General features: G+C 33.4%; 1 pseudogene; it reads left to right on the forward strand.

Moving 5' to 3' along the window:
* Positions 1–3,919: 3,919 nt before the first annotated feature.
* On the forward strand, positions 3,920–11,210 carry LOC149536182 (sesquiterpene synthase Cad-like; annotated as a pseudogene).
* Positions 11,211–11,415: the final 205 nt, after the last annotated feature.

Below are 11,415 nucleotides of genomic sequence, written 5' to 3' on the forward strand. Positions count from 1 at the left end.
CCTTGTTTGTTACAATTGAAATAGTTTCCTCAAAACTTGGTTTTCTTTATGCATTCACTAGCTCTATGTCCATGGTTGTTACAACTATAATATTTTTCACTAAATTTTGATTTACCATTGCTTCAACACTTGTTTAATGTATGCCCGATTTTAATGCAATGATTACATGTAAGCCTTTTGTTCTTCTAAGCTCGTCGCTGAGATTATTCACCTTCATTTATATAGCTTAATTTTTCTTTTCCTTTGTGTCTAAAATTGAGTTTGATCATTTAATTGATTCATGCTTTCTTGATATTTCATCATCCTTTCATTGGTTTCCTTTCCATGCTGAGATCATTCTACAATCTTTCATTGTTTGTCCTTAAGTTGATAAGATCTTTATTTCCATAATTGAGTTGACTTATCATATCTTCTTGTTGAAAAGATAGGTGTTGAATTTCATTATCATTTTCTTCTATCCTTTTAGTTAGCAATATTTTCTCATTTATTGATGTGTTTTTTTTCTCAATGTTTTCACACATTCTGATTGACTAAATTTCTTGCTCTCTTTTCAATTTTCTAACTTCTTCATGTAAAGTGAGATTTTTCTCTAGTAGATCTTTGATTGCTTCATCAACTTCATCTAAACTTCTATCTTGGAAAATGTATTCAACTCTTTCTTCTGTGTATAAATTTTCATTCATTTGTAATACTGGTTATTTCCTTCTTTGCAAAGATTTTGAGAGTTGCTCCTTAATTTTCTTGAATTGATCCAAGGCCAATTCTAGATCCAACTTTACATTTTCAATAGATTTGTCCAATTTATACACTTCCATTGCCTTTGATCTTTTCTCAAGCTACTAAAATTCTAAAGTGAGAACCAAATTCTCTAATAACAATTGTTGGAAATATAAGGTAGGCTAGGTGACTGAGAGGGGGTATGAATTAGGAATGGATTTTTTTTTTTACTTAATTGACCAATTAATCCTCTTTAAGATAATCTAATCTAATTGCATGCATGAAATACTAAAAACAATAAAACATTCATAATACTTGACACAATATTTGGTAACCTAGAAACCTTCCAAATAGAAGGCAAAATTGAGGTGGGGATGATACCCATAGGCTTTATGATTGTTGTGTAAAGTTTCTTTGTTAAGGCTTACAATTGATAACTTTTGGCGATCTTCCCAATTAGGAGCAATAAGGAATATTAGGTCCACCTTGTGAAAGGATTTATACAATACAATGAAGTATTCAATTTCTTATTATGTACTGTTATAATTTATTCTCTACAAGGGAAAAGTTCAAGGTGTGCTCCCTTGCTATTGATTTCTTCTCTACAAGAGAGAAGTTCAAGGTGTGATCCCTTCCTAATGAATTCTTCTCTATGAGGGATACATTCAAGTTGCAATCCCTTGCTAATGATTTCTCTAAGATGGAGAAGTTTGAGGTGCAATCCCTTGTTAATGGGTTCATTTTTAGAGGGAGAAGTTCTTAGTGTGGTCCCTTACTCCACCTTCTAAGAGTAGCTATGGTGGTTCCACACTCTAGGAGTAGCCATGTTGCAAGTCATGTAACTCCATGAATTAGTTTTCTTTTATTTCACCCTTTAGGACTAGCCATGGTGAATATCATGTTGAGATGATAATTTTCTATTGAGAAAATCTTTTATGAGATTTTGTCACTAATTTGTTGTTTTTTTCCCTATTTTTTTCATTAGAGATAGAAAAGTATGAATATCCTCTCTCTTTCTAAGAAGGAGTGTTGATGTTTTATAGTCTTGTAAGACAATACCTACCTAGGATTCACATGTCCTAGTTTTCTTGAGATCCATTTGTTCTTCTTTATATGAAGACATGTGTCCTAAAAGGATGCAAATGTTTAAAAATATGAAAATACATTAACACAAAAAATACATGTGTTTAGAAATATTAATTTATATGCTTCATGTAAATACGCATGCATTTCAAATTATAAAGGATCTCGTATTTGGAAACTAAAGAGACTTTCAATTATGATATGAAGAGTCTTTCAATTCATGATATATATGTTTTCTTTATGTAACAAGTGTATAATTCAATTATAATTATTATATTTAGACCTCTATTATTTCATAAAAGAGGTATATTTTTGTGTACTTGGGTATTTCCCCTTTGAGTTGGAGAATTCTCTCAAGATAAGTTATTGTGTCTTAGTATGTTAGTGATCTTTATTTGAATGTTTATTATTGTTTATCTTTATCTATTGAAAAAACATTGACAAGTATGTGATGTACTTTTAACATGATAGTAAGTTCAAATAAAAGAAGAAACTTTGTGTTTCTTTCCATAAATTGCAAAATTGTCCAATTTGGAAGTGAAAAAAAAAAATTTGGGAAGCTTTTTTGGACCTTGAACATTGTAGTCATTTTTCTCTATGTATTTGAATTATTTATGCTGATCCATTTTATTGTCACTTTAAACAAAACAAAAAACAATGAAATTATAATTATCTAAAAACAATTCACAAAAAAGGTATAATGTGTGCTATAGCAAAGATAGCATTGATGAAGTGAGACTAATTTATTAATCATTGCATGCATTATCAAATTAAATTAATAATTTGAGCACCATTGTACTTCAAATTTTATCACAAAAGTGAGATTAATTTATTAATTACTACATGATTTTCAAATTACTTAAATAATTTCATCACCATTAGAATTCAAATTTTCTAAGATGGTTCTCTACTAGACTTAGGTTAGAGCAATTCTTTCACAAGATTGTTATCTTTTAATGAGGAATGTGTAGCTGTCCACAAATTTAAATTAGGACATATTACTAACTCAGTATTGCAAATAATCCTTGATTGTCCCTTTTACTTCTAGGAAAAGAGCTCAAATTCTAAAAATTATGTTTTGAAAATAAAAATAAATGTTAACATTCTTAGAAAGCATAAGGAAGTTGAATCAAGAAAGAAATGATCATATATGAAGTAAAAATGTAATGTGACTAATTTTAGTAGGCTTGAGTATTACAAGACCACTATAATAAGACATTTATATCCTTATTTCCCTCTTAAAGTTTCTCTTTCTAAAAGCTCTTTGGGCATACTCTAGAAAGACTTGAATAGAACACAAGACAAGACTACTACAATATTAGCCTCGTGGTTGTCATCTTATTATATTTCACAATCTTATTCAATCATTTTGTGTAGTAGATTAGCATAATTTTTTCAATATTATACATAGTTTTTGTGTTCAACTAAACCATTTTTTCCCTCATGAAGTTTCTCTTTCAAAAAGCCCTTTCAGCATACTCTACAAAGTGCTAAATAGTCCACAAGAAAATACTACTACAATCAGATAATTTTAGACCTCCCTAGTTCACTGAATTAATCTATTACACTATTTCTAACATGTACTTGGAAAAGACTAGATTTGTCAGGATTGACTCTTTGTTTTTATTCATTTTATGAAAACAAGTCCGAGCAATGGAAAAAATCTATCATGATTGGAGAAAATTGGGATTTATTGCTATGAAAATTTAAAGAATATTAAGTCCTAAACAACAATCATTATCCTATTTGTACAACATTGCAAAGGTTTACAAAGGATAATAGTAGTCGATCATCTTACAAAGCCTAGGTGGATAACTATACAAGGTAACAAGAGGATTTGGAGGCATAAAATTTGTTTGCAAGATGAGACTACTTATTAAATTTACTGATCTTGATGGAAACATTGCTCTTCTTTAGGTTTCTTTAATAATTGATATTGCTTTCCTTTCTAATTTGATAGATCATTCCTACAAAATCAACATGTGGTGCCTACACTTGGCAAGAACTATGTTGTCTTACAGCTCCTATTTTTATGGCTAATGTATTTTTTTATATAAGGAACCATCTTAAGTATGATGGTAGATGGCTAACTTTTTGTACTAACTACATTTCTTTTAGGATGCCATATGAGGTTTGTTAAAATATTTTGGAAGCAACAATATTGGATTTGAAAATACTACAAGCCCAACATCAGATTAAGCTCAAAATCGTATCCAAGTAAGTGATATGTTTACATACGAAAATTCACTCTGTCTTTATTAAAAATACTTTTTATAAAAAATAATTTCTTATGCCAATGTTAGATTGCTGGTAATATTAATTATATTGGAACATGTATGGTGTGATACAAATATGTAGATGGTGGAACAAAGCAAGTGTAAACAAACTTGATTTTTTTCGACATCGACCTATGGAATTTTACTTTGCATATTCATGCGGATTGCACGAATTTGAATTTTCTCGCACATTAATTGGATATGTCAAATTGGGTGTCATGATTACCATGGTTGATGATATTTTTGACAGTTATGGAACTATTGATGACCTCATACCTTTTAAGACAACCTTGATCAAGTAATTCTAGCGGTTTACATTTATATTTCTATTTATGATTGCAATGCCTTGCAATGAATTATCAATATTATTTAAAATAATCATAATTTATTATTAACAAATGAATTACTTTACTCTTGAATTTTGTGTTCCTTAGCTCGGATATGTCTATGGTGGATGGTCTTCCCCAATCAAGTAATTCTAGCGGTTTACATTTATATTTCTATTTATGATTGCAATGCCTTGCAACAAATTATCAATATTATTTAAAATAATCATAATTTGTTATTAACAAATGAATTACTTTACTCTTGAATTTTGTGTTTGTGTTCCTTAGCTTGGATATGTCTATGGTGGATGGTCTTCCCCAATATATGCAAATTACTTGGTCATTTTGCCATGAAATATACATGGAATTAGCTAATGAAGCAGAGAAAATCCATGGTCCACATGCACGGAAGTGGATACAAGAACATGTATGTCACTAGTCAAATTCATCTATCAAACTGTGTGTCTATTTAAAATATGTATAAATCTTATATTTCACATTTCATGCTTTTTCTATTGCAGTGGACAAAGCTTTTTTTGTCAGTGTGTCAAAATTCTGAATGGAATGCGAAAGACTATCTACCCACTTTGGATCAATTTTTAAAGAATGCGCTTAACGCTTCTTTGACACCCGTGGTCACACTATTTCCAATGATTTTAATTGACACGGTTCTTCCTGATGATATTCTACAAACGGTTGGTATGTTTGAATATGATGTATCAATTGTTGTTCGACTAATAGATGATATCAAAAACTCTCAGGTATCTATCGACCAAACTTGCCTAAAACTATCTACTTATTATCCATAAATTACATACTTTTAAATAAAAGATAGTTGGTATTATTTTCCATAATGAGCATAGTTTCTAATTGTTGAGAAACATGTGTCTCAACCTTGCAATCCTTTCTTGGAAAATTCCAGAATTTGTTTGTGGAAGTTTTCCACTTGTTTATGCATTGGAAAATGGTTAGTGAGTTGTTAAAATGAGTCTTGTCCATAGTAGAATATAGGTAGGTCATTTTTAGAGCTTTGATGACTCATTTTGTGACTTTTATGGGGGTCTAGACTAAGAGATAAAATTGTGGACGGGATTACTATTTTTAACTTGGTTGTTTTTCCATATTGGAAATGTAAATGTCAAAAATGGGTAACATGTGGCATGGTAGTTTTGCTCATGGTTTTGTAAAACCATAAGTGGTTTCCAGGTTGTAAAATCACTATATAAGGAGGGCTTGGGGAGGTGTTTGTGTAATTGAGTTTAGTTTGCAAGACTGGTGCTAGAAGGAGTCTCTCTGAGTTCAAGTTGTGGTGATGCGCTCCTATAAGAACTTGCATTGCAAGTGTATTGTAATCATCTTGGTTTGATAATACATTGTGCGAGTTTTAGAGGGTGGGGTTTTTCTCCTGGAAGGGTTTCCCCACGGTAATCATTGTGTTGTGTGTTCTTTGTTATTTTGATTATGTTATTATGCATTTCTTGAGATCTTTGCAATAGTTACTTTGATTTGCATAATCGTCCTCTCAAAGATTAGCGTAGGAAGCAATTCCATGCACCTTTTCTTCCTTTGAAGTGGTATCAGAGCTTGGCTAATTTTTGTTCTATTTGTTGGGTACAGGGTTTTTTTAAGCTAATCAAGGTTTGAGTGGGAGCTTGTGTAGAGCATTTCATTTTTGTGTCGCAGGATTAAAAGATGAAAAGCATGTTAGGGAGAATTGATGTTGAAAAGTGTTTTGACACAAATTTTGAGATGTGGAAGCTTAAGATGAAAGATTTGTTGAATGATCGGGATCTATGGGATGCGATTGATGAGAAAAAGATGAGGCCCACAGATCTGACATTAGCTGCACAATATGATGTGAATGATAGAAAAGCTAAAGGTCTCATCAGATTGTGTCTTGCAGACTTGATTCTGATTAATGTCCATGAAGAATCTACCACGAAAAAGCTTTGGAAAAAGCTTAGTGAGATCTATCAAGCAAAATCACTTGTGACTAAGATTTTCTTGAGGAAGAAGTTGTATTCCTTGAGAATGGAAGAAGGTGGACAAATTTCTAAGCATCTAGAAAGGTTTAATATGTTGGTGACTCAGTTGACCTCAGTAGGGGTGCCAATGGATGAAAAAAAAAGGTGTCAAATCTTGTTATCTTCATTGCCAGACTCATGGGATAGTCTTGTGATGGCTATAGGGAGCACTTCAGTTGTCTTGAAGATGGAGGACATTGTTGGTTCTCTACTTTTTGAGGAGATGAGAAGGAAGGTCTCTCTGAATGCCAAAGCATCTTTGAGTGTTCACGAAAAACCAAAAGAAAGAGGCAAGAATGAAAAGCGGCATGGCCATTCGAAGTCCAAAAATAAGGGGAGATCAAAAGGACTACAAAGAGGAGAAGAAAAAGAAGAAGAAGAAGAAGCAAGATTCTAATTCTGAGTCCAAGAAGGAAGATGGAGATGCTTTCATTGTAGCCTTCGCCACTCATGCAAGTGAAAATGCATGGTTAATAGATTCAGGTGCATCTTTCCACATGACTCCTAATAGGAACTAGTTTAATAAGTATGAAAATTTTGATGGTGGTAAGGTGTATTTGGGTGATAATTTAGTACTTGATATTGTTGGTCGTGGAAGTATTCGTGTGAAATTTTTTGATGGTAGAATTAGAAGATTTGATGGTGTCTTGCATATCCCTGGACTAGTAAGGAATTTATTATCTTTTAGTAAGCTAATAGATGCAGGTGTGCATGTACAATTTTCTGAAGCAGGTGTAAAAATGGTGAGCAGTGCTATGGTAATAGTTAGAGGAAGTAGATTTGGTACATTGTACCAACTTGATGCATGCACAGTCAAGTGCAATAGTACTTCTGATAAGATTATGAAAAAGACTACTCAGTTGGAGAAGGAGAGAGTTTCTCTTTCAACAGATGGTTGTGGTTTTTGGGTACCCAAGGGTGCTCTATCTACTAAATCAAAGTTTCCTGAAAAAAAGACTATGTTATGGCACCAGAGACTTGGCCACATAGGTGAGAAGGGCCTACAGACCTTGAAAAATAAGAACCTTGTTGATGGGTTGAATGATTGCAATCTTGAGTTTGATTTTTGTGAGCATTTTATCAATGGTAAACAAAACCACATTTAGTTTTACTCGAGTTCTCATAAGTCTTCATGTATTTTGGATCTAATTCATTCAGATATATTTTGGTCCAGTTGATGTTCCTTCTATTGGTAGATCAGTTTATTATGTTTCTTTCATTGACGATTTTAGTAGAAGAACATGTGTTTATTTCCTTAGGAGTAAAGCTAAAGTTTTTAGTTGTTTCAAAGAGTTTAAAGAAATGGTTGAATTACAGACTGGAAAGAAAATAAAATGTTTGAGAACTGATAATGGTGGTGAATTTTGCTCCAATATTTTTGACACATTTTGTAAAGATTGTGGTATTAAAAGAGAGAAGACAACTCCATATTCTCCATAGAAAGATGGAGTTGCATAAAGAATGAACAAGACCTTGATGGAGAAGGCTAGGAGTATGCTGAGTGGTGCTAGACTAGAACAAAAGTTTTGGGCTGAAGTTGTAGCCACTACCTGCTACCTGATAAATAGGTCTCCTACATCAGCTCTTGTTGATAAGACGCCAATAGAAGTGTGGTCTAGCCACAAGCCTTCACTTAGACATCTGAGAGTGTTTGGTTGTGAGACATATACTCATGTGCCAAAGGAGAAGTGAAAAAAATTGGACAACAAAGCTATCAAATGTATCTTCATCGGATATAGTTATGGTGTGAAAGGATACAAGCTTTGGGATCCTATTGCACAAAAGGTATTTTATTCGAGAAGTGTTATTTTTAGAGAAACTAAGACTTCTTCTATTACAGTGCAGCCAGAACAAATTAAAGAAAAGAAATATGTTATTCAACTTCCTGCTACACCTGAGAAAATTGAATCAAGGCCCTTAGAAAGACAAGATGTTGAAGAGAGCTCTATGATTTTTGAATCATCAGAGGAAGAGGGAGAACCTAATCACAAACCTAAACCTCCTGAACCTGAACCAGATCTTGTTCAAAGATTTACTAGACAAAGGAAACCACCTGAAAGGTATGGGTATTCTCCTGATGATTGGAGGTGCATATTTGCATTGAATGCTAACATTGATGAACTGAGATCTGTAGAAGAGGCTCTTGGTATGAATGATTTAGAGTCCTAGAAAATAGCCATGGATGAAGAAATGGCAGCTCTTAAGAGGAATCAAATGTGGGACCTTGTACCATTGCCTAAAGGATGGAAGCATGTTGGTTGTAAATGGGTGTTCAAAAGGAAGATGGGTTCAGATGGAACCATTGAGAACTATAAAGCACATTTGGTTGCAAAAGATTACTCTCATGTTAAGGGAGTAGATTATGGTGAGATTTTTTCTCCAATAACCAAAATGACATGCATTAGATTTTTTCTTTCTATTGTAGTAGCTTATGACCTATAAATCGAGAAAATGGATGTGATAACTGCTTTCCTTCATGGAGATTTGGAGGAAGAAATTTACATGTCACAGCTAGAGCACTATGTTGTGAAAGGTAAAAGTCATTTGGTCTGTAAATTGAAGAAATCCTTGTATGGTTTAAAATAGAGTCCTAGGATGTGGTACCAGAACTTTGATACATATGTGTTGAGTTTGGGATTTGTGCGATCTAAATCTAATCATTGTATATATTTCAAATTTGATGATGATGGTTTCCCAATTATTGCCTTGTATGTTGATGATATGTTGTTTATTGGCAAAGGAAAAGGTTTGATTGTAGAGTTAAAATATCAACTCTCAATAAAGTTTGAAATGAAAGATCTTGGTGTAGCTAGGCACATTCTAGGAATGGAGATTATAAGAGATAGATGGAACAAAAAGCTTTGGCTAGGCCAAAGTAAGTATGTTGGTACTATTTTGAAAAGATTCAATATGCAAGATTCAAGACCATTGAGTGTTTCGGTTACTATGGGAAAAAAGATTTCTAGCTCACAGTGTCCTACATCCCCATTGGAGATGGAAGAGATGAGTCGAGTACCATATTAGAGTGTTGTTGGAAGTTTGATGTATGCTATGGTGTGTACAAGACTAGACATTTCCCAAGTAGTGGGAGTACTTTCCCGTTATATGTCTAATCTAGGAAGAGCACATTGGGATGTAGTAAAAAGAGTTTTTAGATACTTGTGGGATACCTCAGAGTACTCAATATGTTTTCATGGAATAGGAATTGAGCATTCCTTGGCTATTCGAGGCTATGTGGATTCAAAATAGGCTGGTGATGTTGATAGAAGAAGATCCACCAGTGCATATGTGTTTACATTATTTGGTGGTACAATCAGTTGGATGAGTAAGCGACAGGCTGTGGTTGCTTTGTCCACTATTGAGGCAGAGTATATGGCAGCTAATCATGCCTGCAAAGAAGCCATCTAGCTAAAGAGATTGTGTTCAGATATAGAGTTCAAGCAGGGTGTAGTGACAATTTATAGTGATAGCCAGAGTGCAATTTGCCTAGCGAAGAACCCAACTATTCATGCGAGGACCAAGCACATTGATGTACAATATCATTTTGTGAGAAATATGGTCGAGGATGGCAAGGTGAAGCTGGAAAAGGTAGAGACCTTGGTGAATGTTGTTGATGCATTAACTAAGCCCATGAGCACAAAGAAATTCATATGGTGTTTAGAGTCTATGGGCCTCTCGGCCCCTAGAAATTAAGTCTATGATATTTCGTATCCCCTGACTCTTGCAAGGTGTTCGACAAGTGCAAGAATGTTGAGAAACCTGTGTCTCAACCTTGCAATCCTTTCTTCAAAAATTAGAAAAATTGTTTGTGGAAGTTTTCCACTTGTTTATGCATTGGAAAATGGTTAGTGAGTTGTTAAAATGAGTCTTGTCCATAGTAGAATATAGGTAGGTCATTTTTAGAGCCTTGATGACTCATTTTTTGACTTTTATGGGGGTCTAGACTAAAAGACAAAATTGTGGACAGGATTACTATTTTTAACCTGGTTGATTTTCCATATTGGAAATGTAAATGTCAAAAATGGGTAACATGTGGCATGGTAGTTTTGCTCATGGTTTTGTTAAACCATAAGTGGTTTCCATGTTGTAAAATCACTATAAAAGGAGGGCTTGGGGAGGTTTTTGTGTAATTGAGTTTAGTTTGCAAGACTGGTGCTAGAAGGAGTCTCTCTGAGTTCAAGTTGTGGTGATGCGCTCCTATAAGAACTTGCATTGAAAGTATATTGTAATCATCTTGGTTTGATAATACATTGTGCAAGTTTTAGAGGGTGGGGTTTTTCTCCCGGAAGGGTTTCCCCACGATAATCACTGTGTTGTGTGTTCTTTTCTATTTTGATTATGTTATTATGAATTTCTTGAGATCTTTGCAATAGTTACTTTGATTTGCATAATCGTCCTCTCAAAGATTAGCGTAGGAAGCAATTCCACACAACTTTGCTTCCTTTCACTAATATCTCTTGAAGGAAGATAAAGATCGAGGACAAAATGTTTCTTGGCTAGATTGTTATGTAGCAGATAACCTTGGAACTACAATGGAGCAAGCTTTAGATAATGCAAATGTTACCATTCAGCTACACACGGAAGAATTAACTAGAGATTTATTGTGTTATGAGAAAGATATACCAAAGTGTTGTAAAAGAGTGTATTTTGATTGTATGTATAGATGGGTAGGTCTTTTGTGGAGGGATATTGATGGATTTTCACATCCATCCAAGGGTAAAGATGACATAATAAAAATAATGATCAATCCTATAGCTCATATCCTTGATAAAGTGTCTAAGTAAAAAGTAAATAAGGGCTGCTATATGCATTTTTATTTTTGAGATCCTAATAAGTTGACAAAAAGAAATATTTTTGAAAGTTTAAAATAAGCTAGGAGAATCCTCAAATATATAAAGTCGAAGCAAATTCAGCATATATTGATGCACCCAATATTTAGATGCTTTTGTTTTCACCTATAGAAATGCATGCATAAAAGATAAATTTATA

The sequence above is a fragment of the Cupressus sempervirens genome, chromosome 10 (assembly GCF_028749045.1).
Source record: "Cupressus sempervirens isolate cs-2001-9-10 chromosome 10, ASM2874904v1, whole genome shotgun sequence".
In the NCBI taxonomy this organism is placed as follows: Eukaryota; Viridiplantae; Streptophyta; class Pinopsida; order Cupressales; family Cupressaceae; genus Cupressus; species Cupressus sempervirens.